Source organism: Triticum urartu, chromosome 7, assembly GCF_003073215.2.
Source record: "Triticum urartu cultivar G1812 chromosome 7, Tu2.1, whole genome shotgun sequence".
Lineage (NCBI taxonomy): Eukaryota > Viridiplantae > Streptophyta > Magnoliopsida > Poales > Poaceae > Triticum > Triticum urartu.
This window is the reverse complement of record NC_053028.1, coordinates 475,495,059-475,514,607: the sequence shown is the minus strand read 5'-3', so window position 1 is coordinate 475,514,607 and position 19,549 is coordinate 475,495,059.

The window sequence follows — 19,549 nt, the reverse complement described above, 5'->3', positions numbered from 1 at the left end:
ACCCCACCGTTGCCGCCGTAGCGAGTCTCTGCCGAACTAGGGTATGGACTCGATCTTTGTGCTATTCTCCAATCCGATTCTTAGCACATTGTGATCATCATGATTCTTGCCACGATTGAAACACTCCTATCCAGTCAATGCGCTCGTAGATTAGGTTTGATTTGAAGATTTTAGGGTTAGGTTTCCGCTGAAACCATCTCGGACCCACCGAGTTGAAAAACTCGGTCCCACCAATTTGCCTTATGCCATTGCACAAGTGAGACTCGGTCTGACCGAGAATTACTTATCGGTGTGACCGATTTTGGAACTCTATGAAACCCTAGCAGTCTCGGTGCCACCGAACTGTGACTCGGTCTGACCGAGTTCACTAGTTTAGGTGCCAAAACTGCTTCGGTATCACCGAGTTTAAAATTCGGTAGATCCGAGATGATTTCAGTGGGAAACTAAAACTAAGTTTTTGGATCATTCTTTTGGAAAAATCTCTGCATTTTGTGATGCTCATCTATTCTACCTCATCTATAAACTATTCACAGGGTCAGCAGTCAGAGTTTGCAACATGTCTGATCAGAGTGACAGCCAGAACTTGTCAGAGCAGCAAGTGCAGATGAGTGAGGGCACTAGTCCCTCCAGCTCTTCAGATGATGGCAGCAGAAGTACTCCTAGCAATTTACCAAAAGCTGCCAACAGACAGAGGAAGAAGAGAACTTCAGATTCTGAGGATGAAGACTATGTGGCAGAAGAGGAAGCCACATCAAAGAGAGTTGAGCCAGCTCAAGGCATAAAGCCAGGGATGAAAGTAAAAAGGCCAGCAGGCAGGCAGCCTATGTCAAAGGCCAGAGCTTCAACTGAAAAGCCTGCACCCAAAGAGCCAGTTGCTCCTGAAGGCAAGAAGAGGAAGGAAAGGGTCAAGAAGACCGTAGCCAGAGTGCTTGGAAAGGCTTCCATCATGGAAGAGGAAGAGGAAGAAGAGGTTGCTGCACCAGCACCTAAGGCACCTAAGCTTATGGGTGATGCTATCAGGACAGGGGCTGCTGCATCTAAGCCCAAAGAAGCACCAAAAGCTGCCTCCAAGCCAAAACCAAAGAGAAATACAAGAAGCATCCCAGCTGCTGAGAAGAACAAGGCCCCAGTGCCTGAAGCTGCAGAAGAAGATGATGAAGAGCAAGTACTCAGAAAACTCAAGCCCAAGATCCCAGACCACAATGATGCTCATCCTGTGGCTGAGGATATGAAGCTCAGGAGAGACTCAGGGATCAGGAAGTGGAGAGAAGCAGATCCGTATGCTTCAAGGAGAAGGACTGCTATGGATTACAGATTTCACACCAAGGAACAACAAGATTTCTATGAGACAATACTACTTGACAAGAAGCCCATTGTTTGTGACATGAGATGGGTCGACTGGACCTACATGAAGGAAAATGAGGAACACTACCCTGGAGTGTATGACAGCTTTAGTGCTTGTGGAGTTGCAAACTTTGTTGGGCAGAAGCTCACAAAGTGGAACGAGGAGCTCATTATGCAATTCTACTCCACAACACACTTCTATCCAGATGGTAGGATCACATGGATGTCTGAAGGTACGAGGTACCAATCTACTGTTGCTGAGTGGGCACAGCTCATTAATGCCCCAGAGGAGCAAGCAGATGATTTGGACATTTATGCCAAGAAGAAGATGGACCACAACTCTATGTCCAACATGTACAAGGAAATTCCAAACGAGGCACTTGAGACTTTCAAGTTTGGGTCTGTGCATTATCTTCTGTCAGGGCTGCCAACAATCAATTGGATACTGAGGCACACCTTATTGCCCAAGTCTGGAGATCACAAGATGATCAGAGGCCATGCAATCAACTTGCTACATGTATTTGATGTGCCACAGAAGTTCAAGGTGATGAGCCTCATGGTAGAGACCATTAAGAGGACAGCAGCTGACCAGAAGAGGAGCTGTGGATATTCCCCACAAATTCAGGAGCTCATCAACTCCAAGATGGGCACGGGCATATACTTATTGGACAAGGAACACCTGCCCATCCGTCCAGATTTTGAGGATAATCAAGTGGTCATGACTGAGAATGAACCATCGTCTGCACAAGCACAAGCAAAGAGGAGAAGGCAAGGAAGGAGAAAGCTGCCAAGATGCCAACTCAAGAGGAGGCATCCGAATATTTCTTGAAAACCAAACAAGAGCAGCTTGGTTACCTGATTGCATCCACCCTGCGGATTGAGAAAGGACTAGCCACCCTAACTCAGAACCAGGCAAGCCTAGAGAGAATCATGGAACAAAAGTTCTATGACTTGGATGTCAAGGTGACAGAGATTCAGACTGCAGTGGAGCAGCTCCAAGATGATATGCAGGAGAGGAAAGGGAAGACAACCACTGATGCCTTTTCCAGAGTGCCACGAGGTCTGAGGTCGTCTGCAGTGCCAGTTCCTGACACAAGAGCAACTGCCTCAGCTCCAGCCGTAGCACCAGCCCAACCTGCTCCAGCGTCTACTTCAGCTCCAACTCCAGCGTCTACTTCAGCGTCTACGGAAGCCTTCGTCCTTGGAGTGATCCGGACTCCACCACCACCTGAAGATCAAGCCTGAGCGTCGATCTAGCACTATGCATTTTCTAGGAACTTTTTGGTAACTTGTTGCCAAAGGGGGAGAAAAATGTATAGATCATAGGCTTCGAGAGAGAGAGAGAGAGTTGCTTTTTTCTCTCTTGCTTTATTTGGTGGGTTTTCTCACTTTGTTTTCTTTTGAGTGCTTGAGATACTATGCTTGTGAGACATTGATGATCATGTGTTTGATCATAAGCTACACTTAATGTTTGCTTGATGCTATTATCTTATCTATCTTATGTGATCATTCACTTTTCTTGGTGATGAGTGCATGTATTTCATTCTTATCATTTTAAGCGCTCCACCAAGATGTATGTGACATGGAAGAGTAACCCATGACTCTAACTCTTTGTGCATTTGCAGTCCAAAGCAAATTTTAAATATGCACAAATTTAGAGGGAGCTCTTACTTATCACATACTTCTCAAAGCGACGATATATTTCATGCTTATTATCATTTGTCGAAGCTTTGATCTATATGTTGTCATCAATTACCAAAAAGGGGGAGATTAAAAGTGCAACTATCCCTAGGTGGTTTTGGTAATTCATAACAACATATAGCTCATTGAGCTAATGCTATTCCAAGATGATTATTTCAGGAAAGCTCAATGATTGGCATGGCATGGATGTGAAAGTGGAACCCTCAAAATGCTAAGGACAAAGGATTGGCTCAAGCTCAAAAGCTCAAGACTCTTCATTTTATATTTTAGTACTCCAAGATCACATTGAGTCTTTAGGAAAAGCCAATACTATCAAGGAGGGATGAGGTGTTGCTTAATGAGCCTCTTGCTTCATGTGCTTAGTGATATGCTCCAAAACCCTCAACTACTTTCCCATATCCACTTATGACCTAAACCCTAAGCCAAACTCGGTCCTACCAATTCTTTCTATCCGGCGCCACCGAGTTTCACTTGTCATAAGCCACTGCCAAACCCTAGCAATTCGGTTCTACCGATAGGGATCTCGGTCTCACCGAGATGGGATTGCAAACTCTCTGTTTCCCTTTCGTAACTTTTCGGTCTCACCGAAAGAGCGAATCGGTCCCACCGAGATTGCAATGTAAATTCAGTGTTTCCTTTTTGTAACTTTTCGGTCTCACCGAAAGAGCAAATCGGTCCCACCGAGTTTGCCTGACCAACTCTCTGGTTAGCTAATTACCAAGTTCGGTCTCACCGAGTTTGTGTAATCGGTCTCACCGAGATTACGTTATGCCCAAACCCTAACCATATCGGTCCTACCGAGTTGCATGTCAGTCCCACCGAAAATCTCTAACGGTCACTAGGTTTACATTTTCATTCCGACCGAGTTTGTTGATTCGGTCCCACCGAGATTGGAAAACTGTGTGTAACGGTTGGATTTTGTGTGGAGGCTGTATATACCCCTCCACCTCCTCTTCATTTGTGGAGAGAGCCATCAGAACACATACACAACCCAACTCATATGTTCTGAGAGAGAACCACCTACTCATGTGTTGAGATCAAGACATTCCATTCCTACCATATGAATCTTGATCTCTAGCCTTCCCAAGTTGCTTTCCACTCAAATCTTCTTTCCACAAAATCCAAATCCTATGAGATAGAGTTGAGTGTTGGGGAGACTATCATTTGAAGCACAAGAGCAAGGAGTTCATTACCTACACACCATTTGTTACTTCTTGGAGAGTGGTGTCTCCTAGATTGGCTAGGTGTCACTTGGGAGCCTCCGACAAGATTGTGGAGTTGAACCAAGGAGTTTGTAAGGGCAAGGAGATCGCCTACTTCGTGAAGATCTACCGCTAGTGAGGCAAGTCCTGTGTGGGCGATGGCCATGGTGGGATAGACAAGGTTGCTTCTTCGTGGACCCTTTGTGGGTGGTTGCTTCTTCGTGGACCCTTTGTGGGTGGAGCCCTTCGTGGACTCACGCAACCGTTACCCTTTGTGGGTGGAGCCCTCCGTGGACTCGCGCAACCGTTACCCTTTGTGGGTTGAAGTCTCCATCAACGTGGATGTAGGATAGCACCACCTATCCAAACCACGGGAAAAACATCCGTGTCTCCAATTGCATTTGAATTCTCCAAACCCTTCCCTTTACATTCTTGCAAGTTGCGTGCTTTACTTTCCGCTGCCAATATACTCTTTGCATGCTTGCTTGAATTGTGTGATGATTGCTTGACTTGTCCTACAATAGCTAAAATCTGCCAAGAACTAAAATTGGGAAAAGGTTAAGTTTTTATTTGGTCAAGTAGTCTAATCACCCCCCCTCTAGACATACTTTCGATCCTACAGCGTCGTTTGCCGCTCTATATTGGCCGCGAGGTCGTCTATTCGATCGGATGGCCGTTTTATTTTCTAATTGCGGGGGATCTAAGGCCTCCTCGTCGAATTCAGGTAGCAACTTTCGCTTCGGGTAGCTCTTGGTTTGGCGATTACCGCCGTACTTCGCTGCAGTGTTGAGTACTTCACTCCATCTGATTCTGAGTGTGTCTTGCGCAGTCCTGAGCCTTTGCTTCTGCTTTTTCAGACTCCTCACAGTAGCAACAAGCCTTTGATGGGCATTCTGTTGCTCCGGGCGCCTGTCCGGTGTGATATCGTCCGGATTGTTATCTTTGACGGAGTCGGGTTGTTTGGTTTGATTCTCCGTGTTGCCCTGGTCGGGTGATGGTTCACCCTGCTCTATCGCTGGGTCTATGTGACCGTTGTTTCTGGCGAGGCTAGATTTGGAGCGGCGCTTATGTCGCCGCTTTGACTGCTTCTCGAGGGATCAACCCTTCGTTGCGTCCTTCCATTCCTCGTCGTCGTTTTCTTTGGGTGTGTCCACCATGTATACATCATATGATGAGGTGGGCGTCCAGTGCCCTGTGGGCGGTGGTTCCTATTCATTTCCTGCATCATCATCATCCATATCATCGATGTCTTCGGAGTCGAGGTCGAGCATGTCGGTCAAATCATCGACAGTGGCTACTAAGTGGGTGGTGGGTGGGCGGCGAATTTCTTTGTCATCCGTACCCCAATCCTGCCGGACATGGTTCGGTTAGGACTCTCCTAACAAGGAGAGAGACCTTAATGAATTTAGTATGTCGCCGAAGGGCGAGTGCTAAAAGATATTCGCGAAGGTAAACTCCATGATCGGCGCCCAATCGGATTCGATAGGCACGGGCGCAGGCGGTTCGGAGTCTGTGGCCAGGGAAGAATCCGGTAGTTCGGCATCACGTCTCTCGTGAAGGGTAAGGTCGATATTCGGTTCGATCGCCGCTGAGGATATGGCCTCCGTGGCGGGGTCTATCCACCCGCCAATGGATGGCGCGGCTGGCTCCGAATTGAGGGTCGGAGCGGTTACCGGCGCGATCTCCTGGACATTGTCCGATGGCAGAGCTAAATCACGCCCATCGTGACCATGTGGCGCACTAGGCAAAGGCTCGAACCCGTCGGAGATCAAGTCTCCGCGGATATCTGCCGTGTAGTTTAAGCTTCCAATCCTGACCTGACAGCCAGGGGCATAACTCTCGATCTGCTCCAGATGGCCAAGCGAGTTGGCCCGCAGTGCGGAGCCGTCGAATACAAAGATCTGTCCGGGGAGAAAAGTCTCGCCCTGGACTGCATCGCTATCGATGATCGTAGGAGCCATCAAGCCTAACAGCGACGACACAGAGGAACTCTCAATGAAAGCACCAATGTCGGTGTCAAAACCAGCAGATCTCGGGTAGGGGGTCCCGAACTGTGCGTCTAAGGCGGATGGTAACAGGAGGCAAGGGACACGATGTTTTACCCAGGTTCGGGCCCTCTTGATGGAGGTAAAACCCTACGTCCTTCTTGATTATTCTTGATAATATGAGTAGTACAAGAGTTGATCTACCACGAGATCGGAGAGGCTAAACCCTAGAAGCTAGCCTATGGTATGATTGTCTGTTGTCCTACGGACTAAATCCCTCCGGTTTATATAGACATCGGAGGGGGCTAGGGTTACACAAGGTCGGTTACAAAGGAGGAGATATACATATCCGTATTGCCTAGCTTGCTTTCCATGCCAAGTAGAGTCCCATCCGGACACGGGACGAAGTCTTCAATCTTGTATCTTCATAGTCCAACAGTCCGGCCAAAGGATATAGTCCGGCTGTGCGGAGACCCCCTAATCCAGGACTCCCTCAGGCGGCTAGGTATTTAAACCTGAGGACACACAGTCCCGGACACCCAGTTATGAACACGCAGTCCAGAACACTCAGTCCTCACCGTATTCCCCTTGATCTAAGGTCACACAGACCTCGCTCAATCACTCGTGGTAAGTCTTCATGTGACTTCCAAACCTTCACAAACTCGGTCACTCGGCGATCCAAAATTTCAACTTGGATGCTCTAGACCATGACGCCTAACCGTCTGGAAGATGCACATTCTTCAAAGGTAACAAGCGTTAGATCCACGCAGGATCAATCTCTTCAGTGATGCTCAATCAGTTTGGGTTTGTAGGTGTTTGGGTTTGGGTTTTCCTCACCTGATGATTTTCACTCAAAGTCCTCGGAGGATGGGATGCTCTCAAATGACAAGTGTCAGTTTCTTTCGGAGCAGCCAACCAGCTAGTAGTTGTAGGGGGCAGCTATTTATAGCCTAGGGAGCAGCCTGACATGATAAAACATAAATGCCCTTCAATGATATGACCGTTAGGTGGGTAGATATTTTGGGACATCTGGCACATAGCACAACAACGGTCGGAATTTTGAGTATCAAATTCCCCAGGGCTATCATGTTCCTCACTGTGTAGGCAATCCGCACTGGCGAATTCCTAACTCCTTAGTCAGAATAAATTCCTCAGAGAGCAGAAGAACTTCGTCTCTGTCACTGAAGAAATTGACTGAGTTGTATGATATTTCCAATGGCTTCACTCGAAGGGATTGGTAGGTGTAGGATTTGAGTTGAGCATCACTTGGAAATGTTTTCCTTAGTATTTCCTTGACCCCCTTTAACAGTACGGTGTTTCCTATGACTCAAGAAAGAGAAAATGAAACTACGAAAACAAAAGTCTTCACGCTTCATGTTCCTTGAACGAATACCAAGTCTTCAGGATTACACCAATTTCTTCACTTTCAAAGTCTTCAGAAAGTCTTCAGAAATACAAAGTCTTCAGACGAAGAACTTCATATTTAGGGGTCGACTTTCTTTGTAAATATCAAACTCCTCATAGACTTATAGACCTGTGTACACTCACAAACGCATTATTCCCTTAACCTATAAGTCTTCAATGCACCAAAATCACTAAGGGGCACTAGATGCACATACAAATAGCATGGACCAAACAAAAATTATAGATACGTTGGAGACGTATCACCGCCTCCCACGGGTACCAGAAGGTTGACCAGAATCACTAAAAAAAGAAAGTTGACCAGAATTGCAATATGCAGGTGTGGTTGCTCGCTGTTGAGGAGGTCGCGGTGCGCTCTGCTCCCCCCCCCCCGCCCCATGCGCTCTGCTCATCGTTGAGGCGGTCACTGCCATGGCGTGCTCTGCTTACCATTTAGGCGCGGAGGCGTGCTCTGCTCTTGCGTCCCTCTGCGCATACTCTGACAGCGGTTGGGGCCTGTGCACGATCACGTTGGGGGCCCCATATGCACACAGTTGCACCACGCATGTCGCCATGATGCAGTTACGTGTGGCACGATGGTCCCAGGAAGGCCACCGCTCCACCCCTCCGATTGTAGCCAAGCTTGGTGGGTTGAACATTGACGACCGATTAGCTGCTTGGCAGCGACATGGAGCTAGACAACTTCACTTTCCGGGGCTCCTGAGGCGAAGATGGAGAGTGGCGAGGTGGAGCTTGCGAAGAAGCTTCAGTTATTCGATCTCAGCCAGACACGAGGAACGAGCGCTGGAGATCGTAGATTATGTTAATTAATTATACCTCCAAAGCCGAACGAGCACCACTTTTAGTTAAAGAATGTCCAAAATGTAATGAAATCGGTGCTCATCTGGATTTGGAGGTATAATTAATTAACCTAAACTACGATCTCCGGCGCCCGTTCCCGTCACGCAATTCCATCCCGTCGTCGGCCGATGGCGGTATGCCGATATGTGTGGGTAACTAACTAGCAAGTGGATTAGTAGCGAGTCACCGCCGCCAGCCATTGTTGTGGTTATTTATAGCTAGCAGTTGTCTAGGGGATTGAGGATTTTACAATTCACCCCTATGGCTGGTCCTTGCGTGGGAAGCCTTTGCCGGAGCGCGAGAAGACTAAGGGGACACACAACCATATGCGGTGTCACGTGTTATCAGACACGTGTTAACATAAGGAAACATATGTGTAACTTACTAATCATCACACACGAGTACTCGCACCATGCATAGTGTGCGATACTCCTAGCCATCGCAAGCAACTCATTTGCATTTTCAAAGTTTTTTCTACACACATAACCGCGCACGAAATAACTATAGTAACCGTTTGTGTTATTTTTTCTCATCGCAAACAGTTCATTTGAGTGGGCTGTTTGTCGTGTATCACACTCATCTTGTTTACATGAATCATTTGTGTTCTTTTGGCTCATCACAAAAAATTCATCTATGTGAACTATATGCCATCTATCGCACATACCTTAATCTGGCTGACCGTTTCTGTTGTTTGGCTCATCGCATATAGTTCATCCGAGTGAACTGTATGTCGTCTATCGCACACACCTTGATGTGGCTGACCGTTTATGTTGTGTTCCCTAATCGCAAATAGTTCATCCTAATGAACTGTATGCCGTATATCGCACACATCTTGATATGGCTGACCATTTCTATTGTTCTGTCTCATCGCAAATAGTTTGTATGGATCAAATTTATGCCACGTATCACACACGCAACTCCGATCTAAATCGTATTTGATGACTCCATCATTGCAAACAGTTTGTATCATTTTTATAGTTTTATTAGGACATTGTTTGCGATTTTACCATCGCACACAGTTTCGTCGAAGGGTCTCTGATTGTAGTGTTGCGTTAGCATCATCCTGCAATAGTGCATGGAGGACTTTGTAGCCTCGAGGATTAACAAGAATAAAACATTCTATGTGTATTCTCCATGTCATGTGGAACGAGAATCTCAATCGGGGACAAACTAAGCCAGTTTGAGTTGGATAGTGTAAATTTGGTCTCGGATGAAGTGTGGAAGTGTTCGATCTAGCAAAAATAAAAATGTTCACTTGGAAGCATTTTGCGTGGTCTTCCTTGCTTTGGAGTCTTGGCTAATTGATTACCTCTGATCTGGATTCGGATGTAGATAGTTCTGCTTTTTCCCGTAGAAGTGACCCTAGGTTATTAAAGCCAGAGGAAGAATTTCTAATTGAAAGGTGATTTTTACAAGTTCATGCTATCACTGGAATCTCCAGTTTATCAGACTGAATATGCACAGTTAAAAGAGAGAAACAACAATAGGAAAATAGGTTAGGGCCTAAGGTCTTCACCTTCAAGCATATACTTGCACTAGGTATTTCATCTAAATATCGAACATGGTTTTGGTAAATATCGTTACCATGTGTTGTCAACATTTATGTGTGTGGGGGGGGGGATGCGTCTTAATAACATCACAACCGACATACAGCTGCATCATGATTCTATTTTCCAACCAAGGCCTTACCATCTCGCGGGGTTACCTCAAATATAAAGGATTTCTCCATACCAATGTACTGGACATTTAATGACTACACCGCTTGTTCCCCCAAGCACTACAAAAAAATACACTTCCGTGATGATACGTGTTTGTCACAGTAGGTCATGTTTTCTGTCATGCATGTACATCCATGACAAATTTATGACAGAATCAAGATAATCATACCTGTGTTGTCATAGAAGTGTTCCATGACATTACCAAAATTATCATCACGGAAGTGTCCACTTCCATGACGATAAATCGCGCGTCACAGAAGTGCTTTCGTCAAGGGTGACCGACATGTGGCATCCACCGTAACGGAACACCGTTAAGCTATCGGGTCTGGTTTTGGATCTGATAACCCGTTAACAGCCCCGACCAATGGGGATTTTCCATGTGTAAAATCATCATTGGCTGGAGGAAACATGTGTCGGCTCACCGTTGGGAGAGACGTCATCCACTCATTGGACCCAAAGCGCCTATGATACATCGACACATGGCACGACCTAACAGAGGCCCATTCCTGTGAAAAGGCTGGCCCATTTGACTTGGTCAAAAGGTGGCGGGCCGGCCCACGGTAAGCCTGTTAATGGCATGTTCGCATATAGCCCATTTACAGCCCACTAACCCAGGGCCCGTTTATGGCCTATCTGAATTAGGACCAGTAGCGTCATCTGGGTCGTCCAATATAATTCCAGCCCGTTTTAACTTCCGACCCATGTATGGCCCGTGACGTATTTTGGCCCATATGAGGCCCTTAGTAACCCTCGGCCCATTAACGGCCCGTGGTAAAACTGGCCCGTAATGAACAGTGTATCACTTTATACCCATTAACGGCCCATTATTCCGTTGGGCCGTTTCCAGCCCATGTTATGTTTCGCCTTCTCAGGGCCCATTTATTCTTGGGCTCATTTCCAGCATTCGTTTACTTTCGGCCTGTTACTGTCATCTTCTGCTTGTGGGCCAAATACAGCCCATGGTTACAGTCGGCCCGTTTTTGGCTTGTTAATACATTGGGCCGTTTTCATAGCATCACCAAATACGGCCTATTAATGACGGCCCGTTATGGTCAGCCCATGAACGGACGATTTCAACTCTAGCACATTTACGGCCATAATGTGGTCTGTTATTGGCCCATGTTTGGCCAACCGATCACACGCCCCGTAGAAGGCCCATTGTGTCTACGCCCCGTAGAAGGCCTATTGTTTCTACGGCCCTTAGAAGGTCCATTGTTTCTACGGCCCATAGGAGGCCCATGTTAACTACAGTAAATATGTAGCCCATTGTTAATGTGGCCTAGTTTTAAAAACTAGGTTATTGCGGCCACTAGCAAACCGCGGAAAAAGAACTGCACTGACTACAAGAAAACAAATAAAGAAGACAACTGAAATAAATAAGCAAGCAACTTACGCTAGGCTATCATGGCTATTACACATATTACATCCACTGGGCATCAAAGTTTGCCACAAGTCCAAATATAGGGAACAAAGCAGCACAAAACGCCGCAGCAAAACAAGTCCAGAACTGAAACCACTTCAGAAGAGCTCAAGAAACAATATCCTGGGTACCCATAATGCTGGCAAGATGCTTAGAAAGCTTATTAACATTCTCTTGTTTGGCGCTTAAATCCTCCAGCACGTGTCATTGCACCAGAAAGTATGCATCTGAATTCTGCAAGGACTTCCTCAGTCCTTCGGCTTCCTGTCGCATAACATCTGATCGATGTCTTTCAACTTGAAGTTGAGACTCAAGAAGTCGAACTGATTCAGGCAGCGAGTTCGAAGAGCTGGTGCCAGCAGTAATAGCCAGTAACTCGAACACTACATCGGGATAGGACTTTGGGGTTGTCTCAGTGTCTTCAATATAGTTTTTATCAGCTTTCTTGGAGAACAACAGGGATGTCTCACTATCTTGAACCTGATCTGCATTACTTCCTTCTCCAATATTTTATCCGTGTTCTAAAGGAGAAACAAACAAACACATCACAGGTTTACAATGTAGTATATGAAACTCATTTTGGTAAACCAGTTCAGTAGTAAGGTGGATAAGTTAACAACATGAAACAAACATATATCTATGTAGTATGGTCACTGTATGGTCTATATCATTCTAGTTTATGTTGCCAAATCAAGATAGATGCAGTTCGAATCATATCTATTTAAGACAAAGCAGCATAGACAGGATATAAGTGTGGGAAACTACACAGCAATAACAACATTTGTAATGTGCATGGCATGAGAACATAACTGTTTATTCAATTGAAACTGAAATCAACATAGAGCAAGTTACAACAGCAAACACGTTAAAGAAACAGGTTTAAAACATACATGTTGCACCATTGGAGTTTCAATTGCATCCTTCAAATTTGAAATTAGTTGGTATGAGTAAATACAGTGATGCAAGAGCAAAGTAGTATGAACCATACCTACGGAACCTGACCTGAGAACAATTCTTCTTCTGCTTTAAGCATTGACTTGGGGTTTGGAGTGGTGGTCCTCGTGCTTTGGGCACTGCAGTTGCCTTACTAACTGCTCGTGTTTGGGTGCTCAGTGGTGGAGACAGTGTTGTGTCAACGGGAACTGGGTTACTATCTGTTGGGGTTGGGGTTAGAAGGGGTGTCGCTGGTTCTCTGTTCAACTGGGTAGGGGTACAATCTGCGTGAGTCTGGGTTATGTGTGGTGGGGCTGGTTCTTGGGAAGTACAACCGTGGTTCTATCTCCATCGACAGGTAGAACGATCTTTTCTGAAGACCGTGTTCTTACTCCCACAGATACTGCCATCACCCCCTTGAATTGAAATGGCTGATAAACAAGAAAAGTAACTGGATGTACAGACATTGTAAGATAGACAGGTGCAATGGATAGTAGGGAAGAAAACAGGGCATGAAATAATTCACATTTATGTTGTCTAACCAAACAGAATAGCAGGACATAATTTCAAATATACGATGGCTAATTAAATAGGATAGCATGACACAATTTCGCATGTATGATGGCTAGCTAAATAGGATAGAATGACATACTTCAAAATATGATGACTATGTAAACATGATGACATGATGGAAACATGATGGCATGATATAATTCACGGATAGAATGACATAATTCAAAATATGATGACTATGTGAACAGGATGAGATGATATAACTATATTATGTCTTTAGAAAATGGGTTGTCATGCCATAATTCGGATACATGCTGTCTATGTAAACATCATGGCATGATATAATTCAAATATATGATTTATATACTAAGGAAGTGAGCAGAGGGCAATCGCATATATGATGTGTCAACTAAGGAGATGGCATTCAATATCATGTATATAATGTAGAAACTAAGCATTGCAATACAACATATGCATGATATGAGTAATATAACCCTGCCAAGTTTGAGCATACACCTCAGGGGGATAATAGGACTGGTCATCTGCCTCTGAATCCTCCTCTGAAGAGCTATCTGTAACCAGCAACATATCTGCTTCACCAGGTAGCATTATCTGCTCTGAAGACCTTGTTTTCACTCCAGATTTCTCCATCACCAATTCAAATGGGTGATGCACAGGAAGAGCAGTTGAATATACAAACATTTTCGACAAAAGCAATGAGAAATACAAAAAATGTACGACATGATATAATTCACATATATGACGCTTGGCTAAACAGCATGGCATTGCATAATTCACATATATAATGCCTTGCAACAAGATAGCATTGCATAATTCACATATATAATGTCTTGCAAAAAGATGGCATTGCATAATTCACATATATGGTAATTAGACACTAAACATGTGGCATTCACACAAATCATGTCTAAACTAAGAAAATGACATAGAAATGCAAGATACCATACGCATGATATGAGCAACATAACCCTGCCAAGTTAGAGCATGCACCTCGGGGGGGATAGGACTGGTCATCTGTCTCCGAATCCTCCTCTGAGGAGCTATTTGTAACCAGCAAGACATGCGCTTCGTCAGATAGCATTGTCTGCTCTGAAGACCTTGTTTCCACTCTAGATTTTTCCATGACCGTGTCGAATGGCTGATGCACAGGAAGAGTAATTGAATGTACTAAAATTGTTGACAAATTTAACACGTAATAAAAAAATGATGTCATGATATAATTCACATATAAGATGACTGGCTAACTAGGGTGGCATTGCAAAATTCACATATATGTTGCCCGGCTAAACAAGATGGCATTGCATGATTCACATATATGATAAAGAAACTAACCATATGGCATTGACACAAAGCATGTCTAAACTAAGCAGATGACATCTTTGATGTATACAATAAGCAATACAAGGCACCATATGCATGATATTACCAACATCAGCATGCCAAGTTAGAGCGAAGACCTCATGGGGTAAATAGGAGTGGTCTTCTGCTTCTGAATCCCCCTCAAAACAGTTATCTTCCTCTTGATTACGATCCGAAATGGGTGGAGGGGGCTGCCTATGCGCCCACCATGGAGCGACATCTGCATGAAATTTTATTGCCACGCAAGGCTCGTCTCTTTTGCTCTACATGTTCAGTTCCATTGTGTACAATAACTGACATGCATAGGAATAAAACATAGTGAGATTATGTAAGGAGTGCAAGCACAAATCCAGAGTGAAGGTAGCAAACTGTAGATATACCCAAAACCAATGATAGCATGCAGATAATAGCTTTAGTTAAAAAATACAGATAATGGCTCCTTTAATGTTTGTTTGCAGCCAACATGAAACTCATAGTAGACACTCGAGATTAACCAGATAATAGACAGGTAGTATTGATTGTTGTCCCAATATGTACCCCACAACCATTTAAAAACTCAAGTTTCAGCATAAGTTTGGACCTGAGTCGGAGTCTAATAGGTGAACACGACGATAAAGTAGCATGGCATCATATTAAGCGATGCATAACGTAAGCACACACGAAAGAGTGTGACTTCTCTTGCGGACCAGTGTAGTCCTCAAGGTCATCTGCTCAGTTGATGATGGTAATGCAGTTGTCGTGGCTTCCGGCAGCGGGGAAGAAGATCTGAGGCGGCGAAAGACAGTCTAGAGAGCGGATCCCTGCTATGGTGAACCCTTCCGTCGTTGGAGCAGCTGAGCTAGGGTGGAACACAGCACCGCAGGAGCAGGACAAACCACACAAGGTTTTCTTTGACACATACTTGTAACCGAAGTAATTGTGTAAGGGCTTGTTTGAATTTGAGGATTCTAATAATGCAGGGATAGGAAATAGACAGGAATAGGATAGGAATGCACGTGCAAAACAGAGAATTTTAAAACACATGATTTCTGCCAATCTGGGTGTTTGGTTCACAAGAATTGGAAGATCACAGGATGCAAAGAAGCATGGTGAGATTAAGTCAAACCACAAGAAGTGTACAACCTCTTTGGCGAAGCCATGTCGATCTCAGCGTGATTGGGTTGGCCGGTGAGGATGCTCCGGCTGACTTGGCTGTGATGGAGGGTTTCGTCGTTGGAGCAGCTCCGGTGAGTTGTACGACACTGAGGCTGAAGCAGGACAAGAGAGACAACGTTAACCTGAGTGGAATTCTAATAGCATCTCCAATAGATGACGTAAAATACATAACCACAAACTGCTAGATGTATACATCAGCCGCTCATCTTTGAACTTAACTGTCGAAACTGAATTTAACTGTCGAAACTGAACTTAACTGTCGAAACTGAATTTTGCTATCGAAACTGAACGCACTAGAGGTGAGGCTACAAGTCAGTCGACTGACTTCTTCATCTCTGGTCAGTAGATTTTGCAGCCGTTGGATACGAAATCAAGGGCCTATAGTTCATCTTCAACCTCGACCCCCCTGAGCCGCCAGCCACCACCGGCCAAACAGCCGCCCCCTGCTGCCCGCGGCCGGCAGTGCTGTCACAACCCTAGATTTGTTTTTGTTTGTCTTTGCTTGATCATCATGTCATCATGTTTATATCAGAATGAATTTCAAATGCGGATGTTCAAACCCTAACACCAAATGAAATCCAACTAGGATCAAAATGAAATATTTCAATGAACCCAAAATGCCCTTCAGAAATGTTCACGATTTATGGAAAAAGGTGAAAACCTTAACAAGAGATGATACACATTTTTCCAGGACATTTTTGGTCTTTGAATTAAATTAATACTTATTTGAATTGAAGATATAAATTTCTATAAATACTTTTATAACTCCAATATTTCTGAAAACTTGTGAGTGGCTCTGAATATTTTGTATCAGGCCGCATAATAATTTTCAGAAGCTACAAAAATGATTTGGTCTAGAAACTAAATCAAAACAGAAAAGAAAAATAGAAAACAGAAAACAAATGAGAGAGAGAAGTGTTTACATGTAGCCACCTGGCAGCCCACCTGGCCTCGCACTGTTGGCCCAGCCCACCAGGGGCAAGGTTGTCTTCAACCTTGTGCCCACTGGCAAGCCAGCACACGTGCGCCCGTGCGCCAGCTCCTGCTTTGCGCTGGCGAGCTCTCCCCCCCCCCCTCGTGCCACGGAGACGCCCAGAGACCTCTCTCCCCTCCCGTCACTCGTTGCTCTCTCTCCCCTCCTCTGTTTCTCTCGCGCACAGCCACCCGAGGGCGACCGTCGCCGCCGCTCGTCGTTGCCGTAGCCATAGCCACCGGCCTCCCCTACGCCCCTAGACACGCCCCTGAGCTCCGCGAAGGCGCCCTCGTCCTCTCCACCGAGTCATGCAACATTGGGTGCCCGGGAACGCCGCCACCACCGTCGTCTTCAACTCCGGCCTCCGAGATCGCCGGCAATGCCCCGACGCCGTCCGGCCTCCCCCGAGCCCACTGACCTGCTCATCGTATTCACTGTGAGCTCCTGCCCATTTCTCCTTTTTCATTTTGCTCGTTCCCGTGCCGTAGCATCCTCGCCCGCGTGCCCGAGCACCGCCGTCCGCCATGGGCGCCGGGAACCTAGCTGCTGTGCTCCATTGCTCAAACCATTGAGTCTCGCGTGCTCCCGGAGCCATGTGGAGTCCGCCCAGCACCTCATCCCACTCGCTAACGCACCGCAGCAACCGCGCCCGCGTGTCCCGAGCTCCGGCCGCTGCCCGGCTCGTCGCTGCCACCGTTGCACGCCACCCCAGCACCCGCAGCTGCCACCGTCCAACGCGCCTCGTCGCGCCGGTCCCGTAGAACCCATCCGCACGGCCTCTCGTCGCCAGAAACGGCCGGACGAGGACCTCCACCGTGTCCTGCTTAGCACCGGCGGTTAATCGCCGGTTAGCCGACGTGGCCATCATTAGATTAGGGGCTAACTAACCCTATTAGTTTAACACTAGACAATGACCATGGGACCCGCTTTGTTAGTTTACTGGATAACTAAAATAATTAGATTACTTAATAAAATCGACGGACCCACGCGTCAGCATTGACCGTGCTGACGTGACCTTTGACCAGGCCCACATGTCTGTGACCCTAGCCAACACTGTGACACTGACCAGTGGGACCCGCTTGTCAGGTTTGACCTGGACCGGCTGCTATTGACATGCTGACGTCATTGTGTCGTACTGCTGATGCAGTTAACAATTTTCTATATTTAAAATAATCCAGGAAATTCCAGGAAATGTTTAAAACTTCAAAAATTCGTAGTGATTCAACATAACTCCAAATGAAATAATTTATATACGAAAAATTATCAGAAAAATTCAATCTATCCATCTGTACCATTTTCATGCATGTTGGAACAATTTATAGTTGCTAAATAGGGAAAATCATATGTTTGACATTTAAATAATCACATATGGAGTTTGAATTTGAACCTTTGGTTCAAACCAACTTCATTTAACTTTGTTGCTAGTTGCATTAGCTCAAAACACCAACATGTTGCCATGTCATGATCATGCATCATATTGTTGTGTTGCATTGATTGTGTTTCCTCTCTGTTGCCGGTAATTGTTCCCCCTCAGTAGACGTGGTTTCGACAATGAGATCGATGACACCGATGAAGAGCTATATTATCTTCAGAAGTGCCAGGCAAGCAAAACCCCCTTGTTCATTTCGATACAATCCCACTCTCTTGCTCTTTCTCTCTTTTACTGCATTAGGACAACAATTATTCAACTGTTACATGCTGTGGTAGTTGAACCCCTTTTCCCTTGCATGACCTGTCATTGCCACAGTAAATAGATGAAACCCACTAGCATGAGTAGGATTTGTTTGAGCCCTGATGAGCCTACTCATTCATGCTTGTTTGTCATGCCTGCTACTGCTTAGAGTTGAGTTAGGTCTGATTCATCAGGGATGAAATGGAGGTGTGTGAACATGTCTTAATGTTGAGAGCTAAGTGTAGCGACCCGACCCAAATGGATCAAGTCTCTGTGCTTATGTGTCATCCCTGGATCAGTATGCTGACACACACAATACTCGAAGGATTTATAACAGAGGTAAATCACATGTATAAAGTAACATAAATACTATTACCTCAATCCAAACTCGCGGAAGCAACAAGGTTGTGGTTACCCATCAACACCAACGGCAAAGTTGAGTGTAGAAATCGTAACCCTAACGTATCACTTACTCGTCGTAAGAAACCTGCAACATAAGACGTTGCAGCCCGAAACGGGTCAGTACATTGAATGTACTGGCAAATTCACACCATAGAGAATAATGAATAAAGGCTATCACTACATGCATATTTGGCTGGTGGAAAAGCTCTATGGTTATAAGGTTTTTGCGTAAAGCCAATTTTTCCCTAATGCAAAGGAATAAATTTATTTAACTATCATGGTGGTTGTGAAACATTGAGAATGGTTGACAGCATTCTCAATCCCAATTAAAAGTAATTAAAACCCAACAACATTAATTAGAAGTAACATGTTGAGATTCACTCGATATTCAAGTACTAGATACTCAAGTTGTCCATAACCGGGGACACGGCTAATCATGATTAGTTTGTAAACTCTGCAGAGGTTTGCGCACTTTTCCCCACAAGACTCGATCGCCTCCGTTTGGTTTCTCGCACTACATGGTGTTTGAGAAGACGGATGACCGAGACACAGTCTTTCAGAAGCGCTAGCACCTTACATGTGGGGTAGACCGGTACACCTACATCCCCTACATCTGCTAGTCCACCCCGTAAGAGTTCGCACTACTTAGTCAACTATGCCAGAGCCCATAATGGCTTGTGGCTGCACACGGAAGTTTCTAGCATGAAAGATCTTATGATCCCTTTGAGCCTGGGTGGCGGTCCAAAAAAAACAGGCAAGTCCTGATAGACATCAGGTGCCTCAATCCACCCAGATGTGTGTTTAAGTTGCCACCTTAAATAAACCATTAAAATTATCATCTCACATCTGTCATGGATATCACTCACCCAATCCACGTCTATTAGCATAG